The sequence below is a fragment of the Scaptodrosophila lebanonensis genome, unplaced genomic scaffold, assembly GCF_003285725.1.
Source record: "Scaptodrosophila lebanonensis strain 11010-0011.00,11010-0021.00 unplaced genomic scaffold, SlebRS2 tig00000053-arrow-pilon, whole genome shotgun sequence".
In the NCBI taxonomy this organism is placed as follows: domain Eukaryota; kingdom Metazoa; phylum Arthropoda; class Insecta; order Diptera; family Drosophilidae; genus Scaptodrosophila; species Scaptodrosophila lebanonensis.
In genome coordinates, this window is record NW_022060548.1 from 11,772,474 (window position 1) to 11,795,476 (window position 23,003).

At 36.6% G+C, this 23,003-nt stretch overlaps 1 protein-coding gene across 1 annotated transcript in view; it reads right to left on the reverse strand.

Moving 5' to 3' along the window:
• Positions 1-19,383, reverse strand: part of LOC115623583 (trophoblast glycoprotein) — a 67,739-nt gene extending 48,356 nt beyond the window's left edge. The window contains exons 1-2 of the mRNA XM_030517983.1: positions 18,803-19,383; positions 3,024-3,103 (exon numbers count right to left, since the gene is read on the reverse strand). The gene's annotated coding sequence lies outside the window, so the exon portion shown is untranslated. The remainder of the gene's footprint in view (positions 1-3,023; positions 3,104-18,802) is intronic.
• Positions 19,384-23,003: the final 3,620 nt, after the last annotated feature.

The window sequence follows — 23,003 nt, forward strand, 5'->3', positions numbered from 1 at the left end:
GTTCATGCTTGACTTTTGTGACAAATCCTTTCACATTTGTTTGTTTCTTTTATTTGATTCGCTCTATAATATTTGAAAACTAGATTGTTGTAAAAGAATATCAGATTTAGAATTGTTGGAAACATTTGCAGTTTCATATTTAAGGCTACACTAATCAATAAAAAATTATTTCTAAATCGAACTTAAAATAAAAAACAAAGGCTTGGCTAAAGATGAGTTTGCAAAAATCTGTAAGCCTATTTGTATACTTTTTGTTGAATTTTCTAAGCAAGCTGTAAATTCAGCATTAGAGCAAATATTTAAAGGCACGAAATGTTTTAAACAATTGTATTAGAATACATAAGAAGGTGCAGTTGTGCTTCGTTATTAATGCAGGCTTTCAATTTGTTTATAAACACAATTTGGATAAAACTGTATTTGCTTATCAGTAAAGAACTGTCAATTGTCTGTAGAACTATTGTATTTTCGAGAAGTGTATTTTGTCATTTAAGGCAACACTTTAATTAATATTTCCACAAGTGTCTAAGAAAGAATAAGAAGCAGTGTAATTTATGGGCACATCTATATAAGATATACGAGCATTATTTAACTCGAAGCAGTGAGCAGAGAGCATTCACGATTCACTTACTCGATTGGCACTGACATGTGACTTGTTTTTTGGTTTTAACATTTTTTCCCACACAGCGCCGAAGTATTCGCAGGCGGGACATATGAAAAACGCATAAGCCTGAAGGCTTGGGCTTGTTCAGCGTCAACGTTCTTGCCGAGGTTGTTGTTGTTGTTGTTGCTATTGCTGTTGCTGTCATCGTTATTGTTGTACTGCAGTTGTTGTTGTTGTTGTTGTTGTCGTCGTTCAGCTTGTTGGTGTCGCTGCGTTTTGTTATTTGTGAGTTCTTTTTTTGTTTTCGGCATACACGGTCCGCCAATATGCATTTATATGAGGGCGTAGCAGAACTAAAACAACCACAACAACAACAACAGCAGCAGCAACAACACCAAGAAGTGAACATCGGCAACTACGACTGTGGGATATAAGCTGCGCTTTATAACTCATATATGCGATGCTGTTGCTTGTTATGCCATGTTTTGGTTTTGTATTTCTGTGCGTTTCTATTTTTTTGGTTTTGCTTTGCTTTGTATTTTTTCGTATGCCTGCTACTGCTGCTGCTCCTTTATTATTATTTATTTTTTTTACTTTGTTCAAGTGGCAAACTGCAGACACACAAAAATGCTGTTAAACAAGTTTAATTTCGTTTTTAAGCCGCTGCCGTTGCCATGCATTGTGGCTTATGCTAGACGGGATACCCGATGCCTGATGCCTGATGCCTGCTGCCCCAAAGACCACATCTTCTCCCGCTACCTTTGCCCCTCCTTTCTCCTCCTTTGCCATCCTTTCGTTTTTTTTTCTTTTGCCTGGCCATGTTCACAGGCACTTAATAAAAGTGTTTGCTTGCTACCAATAACAACGAAAGCAGCAACAAAAGTTACGCTCATCCTCGTATATACATAAGCAAATATATACTGGTAGTATATACCTTTGTGTGCATGTATATAGGCATATATGTATGTATATAGTTATACTTTTCAACTTGTTTGCTCCATGCTGTGTGTACGTGCCTTAGAAATACTAAGATGTGCACTCCTAAATCGAAATAGCTTTATTACAAGAGTGGCTCTATACCCTGCAAAAAAAAGAGTAAAAAAGGCTTCTCCATTAAACGTACACACGTATATAATTATCTAACTTCTCTTTAATATTTTTCATCTTTCAAATTGACTTAGATATGTTATTAGTGAAACATTTTTACGCCTCTTCTCTTTCTGATCAGCATGATACAATGCGCTCTAAATAGTTCCAATTACCCGGCCTGACCGCTGGGTATACAGCAATTAAAGTCGTATATAATCCAAAATATTGTTGCTAAAAGAATACCTCTAAGAAACGCTCCTTATGACTGCATTTTCTGGTAACGTCTGTTCGGCGTTGAAGTGAAGCTTTCAGCAAAAGGGTACACAAACCATAAAACTTTACCATTTTATTTCCTGTGGGAACAGTTTTCTTTGTGCACACACCCCTTATGTACTTATGTGTGTGTTAAAAAGCTAAAAAGATCGCAAATTGAATTTGAAGCCAAAAAACAAAGACAAATATGCGCCGAGCAAAGTCAAACAAAAATCAAGGCTGCGGCCGCCTTTGTAGCATGTTGGACAAATTTACCAGTCGAGCTGTTTGTGGGGCAGGGGCGATGAGGGGAGCTCGTTTGTTTACCTTGCCAGCCCTTGCCTGTTATAATTTACATTGCGTATACGTAATATGAGTAAGCACACAAGCACAAACCCACTCAAGTATGCCCGAATATGTACAAAAATGCACTAAATTAGGCAGAAAATTCAATAATTTGATAAACAGCCACAGGGTGCGGCATAATAACTTGATAAACATAAATATGAGTATGTGTGGAGGGAACTGAAGGCCTACAAAGGTGGCGTTGCGCTCGAATTGGTTGCAACAAATTTGAAACTTTGTAGTGTGCTTATTCTAGGATGTTATTTCTAACAAGGCACACGTTATTTTTATTAGAATTTAGGCAAAACTTTTATCCACAGTTTTATGGCAGAGCTGTCTTCTGATTCCTTTACCTTACATAAACAATGCATTTTTAACATGAACTTATTTATTACGGAGCTCCAATGTTTTTACAAATTTTTCGTTTTGTTAGCTTTAATATTAAGCACATAAACTGTTTTTCTATCGAATGTTAAAATACGCAAGGTCTGAAGCAACTAAAGTAACTGAAATCGCATACCTAATCGTCTTTTTTAAAGTTGAAGCAACAAAACCCCCGGCAAAGTAGGGAAAAGATATATCAGAGCATTCGCAATATCATCATTTGGTCAGCTACGCAATAATCAACAATCTCAATTAAATAATTTATGGCTTGCGAATCAATAAGAGCTCTCATGTTGAGACACGAAGTCTGCTAAATCAGAAATTAATATAGAATTTTTTGTTAATTACATACCTTCGTAATTGGTAGGCTTAGCCAACCCAAGGTCCTTGTTGAAAAAAAAAATCAGAAAATGTCTGTGTTTGCGCGGAAAACTGAAATGGAATGAAAGAAAAAAAGATGTATAATAGCTGTAGTGTTTTTAAATTAAATTGATGTTCTGGAAAAGACTTAAATAAAATATGGAAGCATTTACAAAATGGCTTTTTGTCGTTTTCGTACTGAGATTGGTTTTTGTACATGTCTTTCCCGTAGCAACTATAAGATATAGTAAACTGATTTTAATAAAAGTTTGGATAGCGGTAAGGTATTATGAACAACTTAAAATATATGCAAACAATAGTTTATTAATAAAACCTATTTTTGCGCCTACTATTGCGGATTTTCAACCCAACTAATCTGGTGTCCCTAGCTGGTATGGTTGAAAAGTTCTCGGTGCTCTAATAGACGCACAGGCAACATACATATTATTTGTGTGGGATCTGCCACTCCTTCTTTTGCCTATGACATTCATTTGGCCCTTTCGCCCCTCGGGTACAACAAGCTTCTTTTCTAAGAAAAGCAACCCACAAGGCTGCCCTTTATTGTGAACTGTCTTCAAAATAGATATACATATCAATAAAATTAGTAATTAACAAATTCATTCAAATTGGTCTGACCTCTTAAGATATAAATGGCACCTATGGGCATGTCATGCATTATTAAGTCAGATGAAGCCAAATTTGTTTACAATTAACCCTAATATTTCGTTCAAAAGCAAAACAAGCACAACAATAACGTTAATCCAATATAATGCACAAAATTCGGGGAACCGGCCAATTTTGAATTTATGGCAAACACATTGAAAAGAACCGGGCAACCGACACTCACTTAACCCACTACTGGCCACAGTTCATCTTAGGAGCCCGTTCAGGAAAAAGCCCATAAATTCATTGGAGCATGAATTACCGTTGTTATGGCTCGCTTCGCCTTTTTGAGAATTCTCTGGGGCCGAAAGCCAAATTACACAATTAATAAGTTCGGGCAACAGTTCAGAAACAGCAGCAACAACAATAAATGCCACACACAATAACCATGACGTTTAAAGCCAAAATTGTGCAATTAAGGCGATCAGAAAGTGGGACAGGAACACGGACAGCGACAGGGAAGGGGACAGGGATAGGGACAGGGATGGAGGGAATGTGGCCGCGACCGATACGCGTGAGAAAATGCCACGGTCCGAGCTCGAAAATTAATCAGGCGCAAATAATGCAGCAGATGATGAAGCGGAATGCGATAAAAAATAAATTGTATAAATAAAAATGCCAGCGCACACACCAAACAAGAACGGCTACAACAACCCAGTAAACAACAACTACTACTAGAACTATAGGGCTGCAGGCAGAAAGGAAAAGGACGTGATACTCGGGTTGCAATAATGCCTTTTGGCCAAGACAAGAAATTGTTAACAAAACAAACGGCGAACACAGGCGACCAAGACGTCGATGAGCACCAGGGCAAGGATAAGGACAAACATGAGCTAAAGAAAAACCTCATAAGCGAATTTATGTGGCTTATGTACATGTACATACGAGTATGTGTGTGGCATGGGTGGCATGGGAGGCAGAGGGGTGGGGATGGGGGCGTGGCTATGTAACATTGTTGTCCATATGAGGGGTAAGCAGTGTGCAAAGCCAAAAGGAAAACAGTCAACTGTATGGGTGTTGAGAGCACCCACTCAAGGTTCACTGTCATATCGAAAAGCAGGTTCACTACACTACAAAAATGCACCTTAACTACATTAAATGAATAAAGGATTTGTGAATAAGTTTGCAATAAGATTTAGAAGAAGCCGCATTTGATGTTTATAGAAGACAGCTTTTTTTTATTCCAAAGCAACTGCATTTATAAACACTACCAGTTTGCAAAATAAATGCGACAACAATTTTATTTATTAATAATATCATTTATTAAGGCTGGTTGACCTTATAAGTAAAACTAAATAAATAATAAAGTTTTTTGTGTTTCTAAAACAACAAAATATGAACATTTCAATATTTATTTCTTATTTATTTATTAAGTTTTTTTTTGGGGAAAAATAAAAGGAAGTTAGAATATTTGAATGGTGCATGCGAAAAGGTAAAACAAATTGCTGATCTACATAAAATTAAATATTTAAAAATTATTTTGAATGAATAATTTGTAGATACAAATACATGGCCTTTGTTTTGTTGTGAAGCTGCCTGCGTCCTAGAACGCAGCATTACCCACCTTGCAGATAGGTTTCCAAAGTAAATAGTTGCAAGATCAGAATGTTTCAAAATTATTTTCTTTTTTATAGCCAATCAGAGCCCATTTTTTGTCACTTAAATAAATCGAACTTTTACGATATCGTAATAAACAAATGGTTTTATTATATTATGAAGATTGAAATCATCTAAAATTTCAGAAATTTTTACAAATTTAAACAATGGATCGTCGATCGTGAATTATTAATTCAAAAGATGTTGTTTTCTAGTTTTAATTGATTTGAATTCTTTTCGAAGAAATAACAATTATGGAGTAAGTAACGGCACCTAGCTGCCTGATGATGCGATCAAAGAGGATAGAAATGAAGATGTCATCAAGTGAAGATCAAAAAGGTTGCTATTGAGAAGACAGGTTACAGATTACTAATTTTTTTCGTCTCTTTTAACCTTGTGCGACTCAGAGATCTAAATAAATTGAATAAATCAACAACATACAATTGTATTTGGAATCAATAGCGGTTTTTTTTTATTTTCTTGAGGATATTCTGTTAGTTTGGCTCGCAATAAACTTCGTTTGCAATCGTATATAAGTTTATATGACACGTTTGAGTTCCCTAAATCGAATAGGGAGACTTGTTTGTAGTAATTGGTCAAATCATGCTAATTGTGGGGGAATTTTCCTTTTAAGTACAGAGGATTAAAACGGTTTTTTTTAATGTTTGCATGTTTTTCTCAGTGTAGAAACTTGGAGTAGGAGGCAGGCTGGCGTACACATGTGGGCTTCAATGGCAAAATTGGCAACGCGTCGAGTTGCCAAAGGCCAAAGGGGGTGGTGCGAAAGGGCCTGGCACTTGTGTTTCTTATCGTTGACTGACTGGGTGGGGGATGGGGAGGGGGATTGGGGAAGGGAAGAAGGCGCTGGTAACGGCAATGGCAGCGTTGCACACCACAAATGTGTAAAAAGATATTTGTTAGGTTTGTTTTTGCTCGTTTGCTTGTATATGTACGAGTATATGCGTGAAAAAATCAGGAATACAAAAAGGACCAAATGGAGTGGAGGGGGCTGCTCATTTCCGAGAGTTGTCTTAAAGCGCAGTCACAAATGAAATTGAAAATTTTTGCAATGGCAGAGCAAGAGTGAAGGAAAACGCAAAGGCAAGGGAGAGATGGAGAGGGGTAATGGAAAATTCGTACTTAAAGAAGGTGGTGGAGGAGGAGGAGGAGAGAAGGAGCAGAAATGTGTAAAGTAAGCTACATTTATCGCATCGCTCATTAGATTTGGTTGAAATGCTTTCGCTATTTTCTTTACTATGCTGTCATTGCATTGAATCCCCCCTCCCCCCACCCCCCTCCCACACACACACACACCCAAACACTCCATCGGCTGCAATCCTATTTGCTGTTACTGGCTGGCTGGCTGGAACTAATGATGGCCAAAATGTAATTTCGTGCTTACGCAATTTTTCATTTCGCACACTGCGCGCAAATAAATAATGAAATGATTTCTTACGAGTTTTCCTTCGATGGTATTCCTCTCATTCTATTTTGTTTTGTTTGTTTTCCTATTTCCTATTGACTTTGGGTTTGTTTTATGGCTGGCGTAGTGGTTGGCCATGCAGGCAATGCAACAGCAACTGCAAGGATAACCGGAAGCGGGGAAGGGGGGATGGTGGCAGAAAGTCATGTTAAAGCAAATAAATCGTTGAAGTTCGGTTGCAAAACTTTGATTGAGCACGCAGCGCAAATATGTTTGCCATTAGCTGAAAGGCTGCACACAAGATGTCAGGTGAAAATTCATTTGGAAGTGCAAAATGGAATATACACTCAGAGAAAAAAGTGTACAACTCAAGACCAATGGCATCTGAATTGTTTTAGCGATGCGCTTTAAAAAGTATGTTTATATATGTAGAGGAAATTTTAAACCGACTTTGTATTGTATATGTTTCAAAACCCATCCGTCTTTTATTTAAAATTAAAAATAGTTTTTTACTTTCAGTGTACGGAAGAGGAAGTATGTATTGAGAAAGGTACGAGTAGGAACTGCATTTATTAAGCAAACAAAAAGTTGAAGGAAAAAGCAATTTCCATTCGTTATCGCTTTGCTTTTAATTTGCATTTGTTAAAAAACCATTCGTCTTTTATTTGAAATCAAAAATAGTTGATTTTTTTTGAGTGTACGGAAGAGGAAGTATTGAGAAAGGTACTCGTAGGAACTTCATTCATTAAACAAACAAAAAGTTTCATTCGTTATCGCTTAGCTTTTACTTTGAACTTTAGAAAATGCCAAGAAGAAAAAAAAAAACTCCACAAATAGATTGGGAGTTCATTTAATAAGCAAACAAGTTGCAGAAAAGAAATGTGTTCTCCGTTATCGCATAGATTTCAATGCACTTTATAGAAACATGTTCATTTCCGAATAAAATGCTATGCAATGCCAAATTTCAGCATCGAATGTAACGCCATATACCATCATTTATTTTCCACTTGTCCCGCACATAGTTGCTGTGCATGCAACATCATTAGTGCAACACCGAATCGACCCCTATTCCCCCTCCCTTTCCCTTGCACAATCATCAATAAACGAACGTGCGTAGGGGAATGCCAAACATTCAACGAAACCTCTGCAAAGTAATTTCCTAGCAAACTATTTTTAAGCCAACTTTGGACATGCCACAACAAGCCTTTAAGCAGGCACATTCCAACAACAACAACGACAGCGAGCAAACACATCAGCAACATTACCAACAGCGTCATCAACAACAACAGCAACTACAATAACAATAATAACAACAATAACAATAGCAACAGCAATGATGTGGCCAATGAAAACAAACGCAATACTGACATTGGCGGCATTTAATTGCAATTCGATTTGAGTTTTAAATAAATTTGCGAATGCAGAAAAAAAACGAATCGATATAACAATTGAATACTTTTTGTTTACTTCAATTATAAACATATAGGTGAAATTTTTATATACACACGGGTATTTAGTATGCATATGCAAGGACGGCTGCAGCATTAACTGTAGGCTTAACTTTTACTTTTCTGCCGAATGTTTTTACAAATTGTAGACAAAGCGTATTTCTAGCATTTATTCCTAGATTCTAAACTAAGACCGAAATTTATTTTACTTTCTATATGCGCTGAGGGAATTTTCTGTGTATAAACATTTTACCAGAACAGCATGGAATAGGAGAAGAGATTCACAATGAAACATTCTCGGTCTCTCCTTGCACATATTGTACACAGGAGATATTCCCGCAGATGAGACTGAAATCGTAAGCAGGCCTTGCTGACCACTTGGCATTTGAAATATAAAACAAACAGGGCTTATAAGCTCATGCTCTCCTCTAAAGTTCAAATATAAAGTCCCACTAAAAAGCCAATTAGGAGCCCAAACTAAAATACTTCATTAGTGGAGCTCCTTGGTACACTCGAAATGAATGTATCCATAAAGACTATAGTATATTTTAAAATAATCCTAAAACAGTCAAAATTATTAGCAAATATGTCGAGCAACTGAACGCTTAACTGAACCTACTCGCCCAATAATTCTTAAGACTTAAAAGAAATAAGCTATCAACCCAGTGTTAAGTAAGGGCCGTGAAACAACATTCTGTATTCCTACAACCTGGGGTTTCTTCAAAAGTATTCAATAAAAGATTGGAAAACTTATTGTAAATTCCAAAAGAGAATACACAACAGATACTATTATATTATTTTTTAAAAATCAAGAGTAATGCGCTTTAAAAAAAATTTTTTTAATTAGATTTATTTAGTTAATTAATTTATTCATATTTCCTGGCTGTATTATAGCTAGTTTGTTTAACCATTAAGGCATTTTTAACATTGTATACCGAAAGCAAAAAAAGCATTAACAATTCGATTTTTTCATTGCATTTACTAAGTGCCATGTGTGTACAAGTATGTGCATGGAAATGTATGGCGTGGAAAACTCCGCCAGTTATCCTTGAAATTGCGGCGGGCATTGTTTTTTTTAGCTCTTTTTTTGGCATGGCAACATCGATTGAAGTGAAGCTGAGGCAAGCATGCGGAGGCATCATCAATATTTGTTAGCCTTACCTGCTGCAAATGGCAGCGATGTGGCATCGATTGCCCAGGGAAAATGCAATGAAATGCATACAAACACACACAAACACACACAGACACATTTGCTGGGCAACTAAAATGTTTGTGTATGTGTGAGTGTGTGTGTGAATTGTGGATAAAACTCTGTTCGAGACATTCATTAGGCACCTCCCCCACCTTCCCAACCCCAATATTTCTTGAGTCTAAGCGGGTTAGTTTAATTTGTGGCCCACATAGCACCGGTGGAGGCTGAACCGAACCATTTTGTATCAATATATACATAGAAGTAGGCGTATAAATAAATTGTTGTTGTTCTTGTTAGAAGTAGAAGCACGGCTCGAAATGGTCGTGTGGCAGGCATGAGTGGGCTTGTTTCAATGCAACAGCCAGAGTTCTCTAAAACACATTGCTAGGAGGTGATTAAAAATTAATTGAAAGCCAAATTTCATTTAAAATTGTTTAATGGCTGACAAGAATAGGAGGAACAGAGCTTAAAATCGTTTTAATTCAATGTAAATCCACTTGAAAAGTATCTTGCTAGCATTTCTAAAATGTAAAAAGCAAACTCTTCTCTGAATTCTATTGATTTATAACGTGGTACCTTATATATTTATCTATATCTATCTATATCTATATATATATAAATCAATGCACTTTTCGTTGTAATTTTATAACTCAAGAACGGGCTCACCTATCCAAACCAAATGTTTAGGCTTTGTTCGGACTATTTAGTAGATGGCTTATGTTAAGTTTGCACAAAATCGGTCGAGCGGTTCTTCATTTATCACATTTTTTGTAAAAAATGAATTCAATAAAGCGCGGATCATGGGGATTTTGCTGTCAAATTGAAACTTTTTTCAGATGGGGATTGTGGTGTGAATTTGGAGGAATCATGCTTTTCACATGGCTAACTTTATGTTGCCTGTTCCAGAGTCGGTCCCCCCAGCCCAAAATGGAAACACAAAAAAAATTGTTTATCCAAGTGTTTTGGATTAAGTTTTAAAATAGCTAGCAATTAATGAAATATTTTTTTGTTTGAATAAATGAATTACATTTTTTATTATTTCACTTGATACGTAGCGAAGCAAGCTTAATACCAGCTTGAATTGAATTATAAGGAATTCCCCCATAACGAGTTGCAACTTTCAATGCCTTAGCTGTCCATTCCCCCATCTTGGCCAAACTTTGCTCAGGTGCGGAGAGCGCTCTTCGTGACTGCTAGAGGGTTGAGGAACAACAACAAAAACGATAGTAATAACAAGCGGGCGAATGTAAACAATGACTTGCTTAAAGTTTTAGCAACGCAAATAGACGTTTACTTCAAATATTTTGCACTGCATGCCATTTGCATTGCCAAGGGCTTGCATAAATTCCAAAATTGAAAACTTTGCAGTTTCCGCACCCTCTGACGAATTGCCTTGCAAGCTGCTTAAGCGAATGCCTAATTAAATGTGGTATTAGGTATGCCATTGAACTTTGGCCAGCAAGTCGAGTCCAGCGGCAGACTTTAAGCCAGAGCTGCTAACGTGCCTTCAAAGCCGGATCGCTTTACAAAGCTGATTTGCACCCCTCGCGACCTCGCCCCCCCCCCCCCCCCTCGTCGCTCCCCCTCAGCCGACAGTTGTAATCTGTGAGCTTATGCCCCACAGTAATTTACACAATAAGCCGCAGACAGACAGCAACAATAGCAACCAAAAAGAAGCAGCAGCAGCAGCAAAGGAAACTGGCAATGCAAACATAGCTTGTTGGCCGGCTCTCGTTTTGTTTTCCTTTGTCTTTTTTAACCGGCACTGCTCCGTATACGTGCTCCTCCCCCCGCTCCGCTTTTAAGTCAGCTAGTTATTTGGTTTTTTTGCACGTACTGCCCACACCTGGTGCCGACTGGATAAACGTACAGACACAGACACAGACACCTGACTATGCCTAATGTTTGTGTCTGCACCCGGAGAACAGCATAGAAAGTTTCCATTGAGCCTAGCAATTACAAGAGTACTTTAAACAGAAAGCACAGCTTTATGTTTAATGCTAACATTCCATTTTTCTTTTTATGAAGATACCTTTATCCAGCTATCGGTTCTTTATATCATAGGAAAAATTGAAAGACTGTAGCAGGAAAAAAGGTGAATACCTGAATAAATTAAACAATTGGTGTTCATTAATATTCAAAGCCAACTACTCATTTCATTATCGAGCACTTTCAAGTTTTTAGCTAAAAAATGCGCCCTTCAAATCGGATTCAAAGTTAATAACTTAAATGAAAATAAATGCGCAGAAAATTCTGCTCAAAGCTGAATCGCAATTTAAGCTAAATATTTACGAAAAATTATTAATCTTAAAATTACAACATTTCTAATTCAAGAATCAATTTTTCAAATACTGAATACAATTATTCTGTATTTCAAGTATTCTTGGGTTAATATTTAACAAGCATTTTATGCATGTCCTTTCTCGCTAAGATATCATTTGTATCTGCATCTGATATTCTACTAAATTGTTCATAGTTTGCTAGATTCGATTATGTTTCTACAGATATTTGCTGCTGATTAGTGAAGTAATCAATATATGCAATGGACCGAGAAGAAGAGAGAAGCAGGGAAGGCGTTTTAGGGAATCGTGTTTTCTGAGTGTATGTGGTGAGTGTATTGCCTTTGCCTCTGCCTCTGCCACGGCCCCGGCAACTTGTGGCATGCCTCAAAGCCAGCCAGCAAAGATGAGGACGAGACAGCGCAAATTGCAAATGTCTGCTTCCAGTGAGCTGGCATTTCATTTGAAGAGTATGCATCTATAACTCACCTCTTTAACACGTACGCCAATTAAGTAGTTGTCGGTTGTTGCTGTTGTTGTTGTTTTTGGTCTGTGTTGCAACTTGCAAGTCAGTAAGCAAAAAGCGTGGGTTGCTCAGCCCTAAGATAAACACAGCCAGTGTTAGTTAAGCCATTATTAATGCGGCTCGTTGTCTCATTTAAGGCAAGAAAGAGCGACAACTGAGTGCTGCACATGAGAAAAGCATTTTTTTTTTAAATTTAAATTCAATTTATCTGCAAAAGACAAAACAATTAAAGGTGTGCCATCACGAATCTTTATCACCAACACGTCCAGCAACAAAACTGTTATTTTATGCAAATTCTTGCTGGCTCCTTTCTCAATTTATTTATTCAAATTTAATTTCCGTTGAATGCAAGCTGCTAGCAATATTTATGCCTTCATTTATTTTTATTATTATTATTTTTGCTAGATGTATGCAAAAATCTTTATTAAATATTTACAAACTCAGAGCAACACACGAACATGCCTCACCTAATGTCATGATTCATCGAGTCAAGGCAATGTTTACCTTAGAGATACATTGCAGCTCTGAGTTACAAAAATATTTGGTTGGTGAAGTCAACTCGGCATGGAGGCGAATGCAATTTCTCGGGCTTAGCTATTCTTGATATTTTTGCAGCATGTGGTTGCTTGATTGTCGGTCTGCTCCAGTTCCACTTACTGTTGCAGTTGCATGTTGCAACTATGCAGTTTTGTCATTGCAATGTCCCTTTTTCCCCATCTACGAGCACCTTTTGCCATTTACTTGACTGCAGGTCGTGTGGTGAGAACAAAAACACTATCATTCGCCTATAGGTTTGTCTCTGAAAATTTGCGGTGAAGGTTGTCTCGATTGCATGTGCACTTTGCAAAGTTTTACGGATTAAATTCACTTTTCGAATGTTTCTTCGCAACGGAAAGTAAATCTTAAATCCATTTTAAGTTAGCATTTTTGGCAATTTACACAATATATTGAAGTTGAAAATCAACATCTAAATGGTATTCTCTAAGCTTTTTGTAACTACAGCAAATATTTGAATCAAATACTGGTCGGTCTGTTGTTTTCTGTGAGCAGGTTCTTAGTTATAAGCTCGAGAAGAGAGAAGGTTTCCAATTTCACGCTATATTTTTGTTCGCTGAAGAAGCTTTTTTGTTTCCTTTTGCCGCTAAACAGGCAAAGATGGAATGAGTTTAAGGAATAATATTACAATAAATTTTAAAATTTTTTGCACTTGACGCATATTCAATGCTATTCTTTGGCTCTTTTCTATCAAGTCTATCAAGCACTCGTATGTTCCTATATTTGTACGCACCCTTTCCATATTGACTTTGTTCAATGCTCAAACAAATTAAAATGCCACTTTGAAAGATAAAGATCTTCTTACTTTTCTATATTGAATGACAAAAACTATTCAGACAGCAACTTTTTTATAAAGATTACCCAATAATCAGTTAGCTAGTTGGGAAGCTATTCAACATTTTATTCCTAATAGATTCAAAAAGTCTGCTTTCGAGCACAAGAATATTAAAAAAATAAAAATAAAATAAAAAATACCTTTACAATAAATTGCAAGTAATGTCAGTTCTTGTATACCCTGTACCCAAAGAATTAAATGTTGTCCTAGCTTAGGGCGAATGTATGTATCACTGAGAAGCATATCTGTTCTTTATCGATCGGTTCGTCGGACCATCTGAAAGAACGCAAGAATTCTAGAAAGTATTACAGCTAGAATAACCGTACATGGTACTCATATTCCCCTTAGCCACAGGCAGATCGAATTTGTGTCTATTTTTCTGATGCACCTTTAGACATGAATGTTGTGTCTGCCAGATGTTTAGATCTGGAAATTATGCTTAATGGTGGAAAAAGCACAGACCCATAAACCCACAACTAGTCCTTTTAAGTGAGACTTAGTGTTAATAAACTGCAGTAACAGATGAAACTCATTGTTCTTGGGCAAGTTGTTTGCAATTTATAGTAAATCTAGAGCTGACTACCTTTATTGCCAAAGAAAAACTGTTATAAAATTGCAAATTTATTGCAATTCCAATTCAGTTGCTCCTATTGAGAGCAGTCGATATGCCTAAAATTAAATTCTTTGTTGTCCTCTTCGAAGTCATAATTCATATTACAAATATGGAATACCCATATTTTCTCTTTCTTGCATTATTTAATAAACCCGAGATGTTCGGTTGTTTATCAAAATATTTTTGTACATTTCCTCGATGGTTTGCAATACATTGGAAAATAATTGATGAAAATATTGTGATAACTCTGGGATTGTTGTCGCTCTACTGCGTTGTACTTTTCTTCTTATTGCTGTCCCTTTTGAGATTTAACTTTGCAACTGAGAAAATGTCGTTTTGCCTGCAAAAACTCTGCACAACATTAAGTGACCTGTAAGCAAGGCAACCACAAATTGCTTCTGCCCCAATGGCCAACCCATCCACCCATCCACACACAAACACACACCCCTGCCAAGTCATCCAGCCAGCCTTTGGATCTCCTTTCAACTTTGATATTGATGGCGAGGTATGCGATGCAGGAGTCGAGCAAAATGCACATAGACTTAGATAGGATTTTATTTTCCCAACCTTTGTAGTCAGCGTGTTTGTGTGTGTGTGTGCGTTTGTATTTGTGCTTACATTTTGCTGCAAATTTAATTTCGTTCAATTAAAAAATACCAACAGACGGCAATAAAATTTGCATGTGCCAAAAGTTTGACAGTGATTGGGAATTATAAGCTGTCAGATGCACGCTTCAATTTGCTAAGAATTTTGATATTCGTACACTCAACAAAAATTGGGCTCGAAATTAAAAAATGTTGCCACTCATAAGGTATTCCAGTTTTGACAAAATTAAAAAATATATGATCAGATTGAGAAAAACATGATCAACTGCCTGTATGTATAGATAATAATACTAAACATATTGTGTAGACCTATCTTATTCTTTTGCAGGCTAAGTTTATTCCAAACCATATATAGACACATTATTGTATGAACGTTAAATGGACAAGTCTCTTAGTAGGAAAAAAATATTTGTGTTTCATCCATTTTAAGAAACTTAGTCCTTATATTTTTTTAACAATGTCTGATAATTTGTTCTGGTAATTTTAAAAAAGTATCTATCGAAACGAATTGAAATATTTAGATACAATAAATGTAACAAATTGCAGATCCATAATAATAAATATTATTTTCTGTAGTGGCTTTATAAGTGGTATACAAATTTAAAGAAGGGCTAGCAAGATTCGTATGTTTAGTAAACGTATAGTATAGTTCCTACAACAAACGAGTTTTCAAACAACGCAGTCTACCCTAATATTGTTGATCGTGTTTTTTCTCCAAGTGTACACACACTTGCTATGGGATATGTAGAGCCATGTTATTAGAATTTCGTGCACATAAATTATGTAAAATTCCAAATATTTGCTGTCTCTGGTGAAAGTGTTGAATGTTTGTGGTCCGCCTTTTAGGAAAACTTTTGCCTATGCTTCAGATGTTGTTGTTGTTGTTATTATTATTATGTTGCTGCTGCTGTTGCTGTTGTTCTATCTGCTGTTATCTAACGCCAGTAAATGGTGGAAAACAGTTTTTGTTCTTCTTCCTGTTATTGTTGTTCTTGCTGCTGCTGCTGCTGCCGCTACTGCTGCTGCTGATATGGCTGTTGGCAGTTTGTTGCACACATTAAGTATAGTTTGTAGTTAACAGTTGCTGGGCAAAGCAAAAACTTTTAATTTGTGCGTAGAAAGTAAATGAAAAATGGCGTTAACAAAGTTAACTCACAAAGCAAATGCAGATGCCGATGCCGATGCGGATGCGTCGCCATCGTTGCTGTTGCTTTTGTTTTTGCTTTGGGTGCAACAGAGGTGGCAAGAACGCATCAAGTAGCTGCAGGATGAGTCTTAAGGAGTTGCGAGACAACTTGGTACCGTATTAACATGCCTTTCATGCCCTTACGCAAAGTTCGCGGTGTTAATTATGCCAAAGTCTAAAGATTCCACAAAGGTGTAAAGGCAAATAGTTTCAAAAGACTGGTTTTTCCTCATTTTGTTGCTTGCATTAAGAAGTTAAGTATCCAAATATAGATATATATACTGAATGGTTAGAAATTAAGGGATTTACTATTTAAAACCTGTCTTCATATTGTAATACCTTGGTCTTATCAAAAACATCATCATCTTCAATGCCTTTCACTATCCATATTCCGTCATTTGACTGTCATCTTAAATGTAATGCTTTACCTCTGATGTTAACAGCCAACGAATCTACAACTTCATCCTTATCAACAATTTTATAATCTTCAAAGACACACTATTGGGTCTATGACTGTTTTCGAAAATGTAGCCAACGAATCTAAACTTCATCATCTTTATCAACGATTTCATAATCTTCAACGAAACACAATTGGGTCAGATTAATACGCTAATCGCACAAAAAACTTCTTTTTTGAGTGTTATCTAAAATGGAGGCAACGAATCTACAACTTCATTATCTTTACCAACGATTTTATAATCTTCAAAGAAACACAATTGGATTAGATGATTCAATGGATGATGATGGATTAATCGCACAAATAGGTTCCAAAAAATTTAATTACATTGCCAACTATGCATAGTCTTCACCCACTTTATTCTGTATAATAAATAAATAAATATTGAGATCTAGTAAGATATTATGATCCAGTTAAATACGAAAACATAAAAGTGGTTTATGTTGAAGCAAAAGTGTTTAAATTTTGTTAAATGGAATTGAATGGCCATAACTATATTAACTGTATTTGCTGCATTTAAGTATGTAATGTATATAGCATGTCTGGTTAATTGATAAGCATATCAAAGGAAACTCTGCTGGTCACTTAAGAAGCATAGTTGGTAGTTGATGCCAGTTTTGCAAAACCGCATCTTTCATCTGCCCAGACCAGTTGCCTTGTTTAGAACATACTATACATATGTATGTATGTATGTATGTATGTATGTATGTATGTATGTATTTGTAAGAAGGTATGTGCATGTAGATGTATTGTAACTTGTTTATGAGCGCTCAGTGCCAACATGGATGGGCATTTGTGAAGTTTGCAAATAAACCACAACATTGCTGCAATGACAGTAAACAAATGCCAAAGTTTGGCATTGCCTACAGAAAAAGTTTACGCTATCACAGCTTTTTGGTATTTTGTTTGGTTTTTATTAAAAAAATTTTATAGAATGGAATGCACGATAAAAGAAACGAAATTTCAATTAGTGGCCTTCTGTCTGCGACAGAAACGAATGGAAAGAGGCAGAGGCAGAAAGAAGCCTCTCGAACTCGAACTCGGCTTAAAGTTGACAATTAAAAAGTTTGACGCATTGTTGTTGTTGCTGTTGATTTTTTGCTTTATGTTGTTGACGCTTTTGTTGTTGTAGCTGCTTGTTGCCTGTTGTTTCTGCTGTTTAAATGAGTTTTTCGTCAACAAAGTGGAGCGCGCAGACAGACAAGCGTAAAAAAAGTTTGTAACATGTCCCAAAAGCAACTGCGCAAATTAGTTTAGTTTTTAATTTAGTGTGATTTAAAATTATTCTCCTCCAAATTGAAAAAGGGTGTACCTATAAGCACCATAAGTCAGAGGAAAGTGTGCCAGACCCGTCTGTATGAAGACCGAAAGCTTTTGAATCGTAAAAGCTTGGGACACCAAACATTGTACTATAGATCTGTTTTATCCATACGCAAAGCAAGCTTATTACAAACCATATAAGATATATACCTATAAGTGTATATAAAGGTCACATAAGTAGAAGTACTTAGATATCTATTCTTATAGTGCCTCACTATAAAATAAGGAGTTTCATTAAAGTCGGCTACCTATAGTAGTATCATAGAACTGCAATAGGATCAATCGGTGCTACAATCATGGTTACTACCAAACTCTTGCTTCTTAATTGCGATAATCCAATTAAGTATTTATAAGTCAAATAGATATCATACTGCAATAGAATCAATCGGTGCTACAATCATCCTTACTACCAAACTCTTGCTTCTTAATTACGATAATCCAATTCAGTATTTATAAGTCAAATAGGTACTATATTCATCTGCCCCATGGCACCGTTCCCAGCCACAGAGTATATATTAGTTGTACCGGACCGCAGCGGAGAGCGGAACGAATACAGGCTAGGGCCGGGCTTTATCGCTCTACTCGTTTATTCTTCTTTTTTGCTCAGTTCACAGTTTGGCGAAAAGTTGGCGTACACATATTTTACGGCTGGCATGTGTTTTTGACTAGTTTGCAAATTAAAATTCTTTCAACAAGTTGTCGCAAAATACACACACACACATACTCTTTCACACACACATGCACATATGTATATGTTGTGTGTGTGTGCGCGCGAGCGAGCGAGGCAAAGCTGCTCTTTAATCAAATTAAAGTAACATTTCACGTACTTTTTTGTGCGCCAAAGCCTGTTTAAGCCGCGACGCTGGCAGCGGCGTCAACGGCAACTGCGGCAATGTGTGGGCGACGGCGGCGACTGAAGGTGGCACAAACACGCCAAATTACAAAGAGCCACAGACGAATGGGCGATGAAACGAGTCAAAGCCAGAATAACAAGACATGAGAGGAGTGCACAGAGAGACAACACAAACACAGACACACACATGTGCATACATACATATGTACGATTTGCTTACTTGATGCGCTGCTTGCGTCGCCTTGCCGTTGGTTTTGTTGTTGTTGGCTTCTCCCTCTCTTCTTCTTTTAGACAACGCGCGCGCTGAGTTTTCAAAACTGGTTTTTTGCTTTTTTAGCTTATTGCCTTCTTGCTAGCATAAGTACACGCTCACGCACACACACAATCACAAGCTCATACAAATGCATGTACATGTATTGTTGTATATTTTCAATATTTGTATGGTTGTTGTTATGGCTTTTGTTGCGAAATACTTGTTGTTGTTGTTGCTGCTGCTGCTGCTGCTGCTGTTCTGTGCACTCTTCATTTACTTTTAGCTCATACTATACAAAAGGCATTTAATTAGCGGCAAACAACAAAAGCACACAATATGTACTCATAATGCAAATAAAACACACACGCACACGCACTTACACACAAATACTTGTAAACAAACGGAACTGTGCAGTCAAAAGCAGTACAATGCTGATTACAATGACAAATAACCTGTGCGCATCACTACTTCATTTCTTTAGCATTTCACACTTTGGTGTTGTTCGTCGTTGGCCGCCAGCGACGGTAAAACACGTCCAAAATGCACAAGAGCGTCACTCACAACACGTCCACACGCCACGAAGTTAGTAAACAAACTGAGCGAACGTGTCGCGCCGTCTCTGTCGCTGCTTCTGCTGCTTCTACTGTTTCTTCTTTTGCTGCTGCTGCTGCTGCTGCTGCCTTTGCCGGCAAACAACACGAACGAACATTGTTGTGTATGGAAGCTCGTTTTGAGTTCGCTTGCATGTGTGAGTGGGTGGTGTGTGGGCTGGTTATGAGTAAGCGCGCAACCAGCGCACAGTGGGGCTGGCTATGCAAGAACCGGTACGTGAGGATATTATACTTTAATGTGATAAAAGGTGATAAATAAAATAACAATTACAAAACTACAAGTTTAAGCGAGCTTCAAGATTTAAATAAAGATGTTAAGTGAAGAGACGCATGTTTTCGTTTTAGAATTCGATTAAATTGTACGGTATCAAAATTAGTAAATGTTGCGTATTTGTTCAAAAGGAGCGAGCGAACTTACTCTATAATTTTTCGGAATTCAACGAATAACCCATTTTTGATATCGCATACTATGTTTGAACTCCGAATATGACCCTTCCCTAAATAGTAAAAGTGTATTTTACCATTTTAAAGTATTATCTGGAATAAGAGCTTTTAAATTTAAAGCTGATGGGTATGGGGTATGCAAGTGTTGGGGTTATTCTTAATATAAATTAACATAACAATGTTTGTACATCGCATAAATCAAACCGTTACCACTGTGATCTTAGGAACTATTCAGTCAGTCCTCGCACAACCACTTTGCTTCAAACATGTTCGACGATATGTTATTTGCACATGCACCGTTAGTGGCTTTGGAAACGTGCTGCAACTGCAACTTGTGCTGAAATTGTTGTTGTTGGCTTTGACTTTGTCATGCTGACGATTTCGTTTTTTTCTGCTTAACATTTTCTTTTCTTTATACCCTGCACTGAATCGTGCAGTATAAGGGCTTGTTGTTTTTGATGTGTAGGTTTGTGACACCCAAAAGAAAAGTGGTACAAATGATTTTTTGGCACATATGTACATACTTAAACGCCCTTCTATCGATTTCAATCTTTAGAGCTAGGAGCAAGAAGGATTTTAAAAACAGTTTCTGTATTAAGCAGATTTTTTTTTAATGGGTATATATATTGGAACTGCATATTAAGCAATTTGATTATATTTGAAATCAGTTAAAAATAATCTTTAAAACAAATTTACATAATACGGACGACAGTAGGGCCAAGAAGCAAAAAGTTTCTGTTGTAAGGCACAGTAAAGGGTATTTAGCTTGGGTGCATCTGCAGGGAACTTCTTAGCTCGTTTATTTTCTTTTTGATTTTGTGTTAATTTCTTGTGCTGCCGGCTGTCACGCTGTTGTTGTAGTTGTTGTTGTTGCTATAGCTGCTCAGCGCGTTGAGTCAATTTTAAGGTTTATTTGAATCTCATTTTTAGTTTTTCGTCAATTTTATATTTTTTTTTTGCTGCTGCTGCTATTGGTGCCAACGTTGTCGTTTCTGTTTCTGTCGCTGTCGCTGCCTATGGTATTGTTGTTCTTGTTGTTGTTGTTATTGTTGTCGCCATACATACGTAAATTTTTGTCGGTGTTTGGCCTTTTTCTCGATTTTCAACGTTATTTTTAGTGGGAGACGCAGCGTTGACAATTTTTTTATGTAAATTGCTCTTAAGCATATTTCAAGCGCTTTCATCTTGGACCTATGAGTCCCCTCCCCTCCCCCTTGATTCCCCTACCATATGCTAATGAGCATGTTGTGTGCTTGTGCATAATAAGCGCTTTAAAGTAGACTTATTGAAAATCTGTTTATACACTCTTCAATATTCACACAAACATACATACATACTAAGTGTGTATATAAGTACATATGTATGTACGTGTGTTTGTTTATTTGTTTCTATGCCTGACCAGTCAGATTTGGTCGCTATAGTATGTCTGCCTGTTGCGCCAACATTTGTTTGTGCAAACTAATAACAAATTAATTTTCATTTGAATTATGCGAGCTTTGCTTCTCGCTCTCACACACACACACACACACATGCACACCAACTCGTCTCGTAGATTTGCGTGTCTGTATGTTTATAGAGAGAATGTTTTGCATTTAGGCTAACGATAAAGTGATTTGTGCATGAAATTTGCCATAATTTGCAAAGAGCCAATATGCAATTATGCAACATTACGCATACGCAGCGTGTGCCACAATACACTTGAAAAATATTTGCAATATTTATTGCTCCAGCACAGAGTCCCTGAAATGCCCGACAATCAAAAGTGTTTTCAGTTTTTTTTTATGATTAGTCCGTGATTATTCTGGCACTAGCCATCTGTAGATTTTATGGAGAAGACATCTTTAATAGCGTTGCCAAATCGGGTCTCACAAGTGGTACACATTTTTATCATAGGTACACCATTTTTGTTTTTTAGTGTGTGAGGCAATGGCCCGAACAGCTGCTAAGGGAAAGTCTGATTGGTTTGTTGTGGAAATGAAACTTCATTATGCATATTCCCTTTACTTGCAATTTTTTTGTACGTACAAGCCCCAAGAAGTTTGTAACGATAACAAACTTGGAATGTAGACTAGTGTTATCCATGCACAGATCAAAATTCTAGAATTCTATATTTTATATCTGTCATTGAACCAGTTGGCATAACAGTTAATCAATGTACCAAAGCCAGTTTCTTACTATAATCTAAAACTTACATCAAAATCGGCTTACTATATCATATAGCTGCCAAAGCAATAAGCAGTACAGTAGTCAAGCTTGTAGTAAAAACTTTTTTGAGTTCTAAAGATTTCTGAGAATAAATTTCGTATCTATGTATAGTGGCTCTTCATAGTGCGAAATCGAATATATATACATATGTATGAATAATTAAATAAAATAAACAATTCCCATACAGGTGCTGTTACTCCAACAACTACTTACTACTACTACTACACCCATTACAGTTCCGCTGCTGCTATATATGTTTACTTCCTCTACTACCTTAACTACTACCTTCCCTACTACCTTTCCTACTACCTTCTCTTCCGCCTTTCCTACTAACTTCCCTACTATCAGTTCTAATAGCTCTAATAGTTTATAAATACCACTTCCTCCTGACCTACTGCTACTACTTATTTATTTTATAAATGTTTCAATTATTTAAAATTTGCGCCCTAACCACCCGAGAAAACTCTACAACTGACAGGTCTCCCCTGCGAGAAAGACATCATCACATACCAGAAATAGTTTAAATAACTGAGTCTTATGTGCTTACTAATTTATGTGTCGTTAGGGAATGCCTGGCAGTTGATGGACTTTGAAAAAAATATATGAGAAAAAATCTTTTGAAACTAAATGATGAAATTTTTTAAATTCTGCTGGACATATTAACGAAAACTAGCAATACAATAATAACAAATATATGTTTTTATTTTTAATAATTTGGTCAATTTTTTCTACCTGTTTCGAATCAAAAATTTGAAAGTTTACCAACAGTATTCCTCAGGGGATTTCCTAAACATAAAACTGCTTACAGGGATATTTAAATTGAATATTATTTCAAATGTATTTTAATTAATCATTTTTAAAGTTTCTATCGATTCAATAGAATAGAAACCTATATAGCCGGTTTCCTC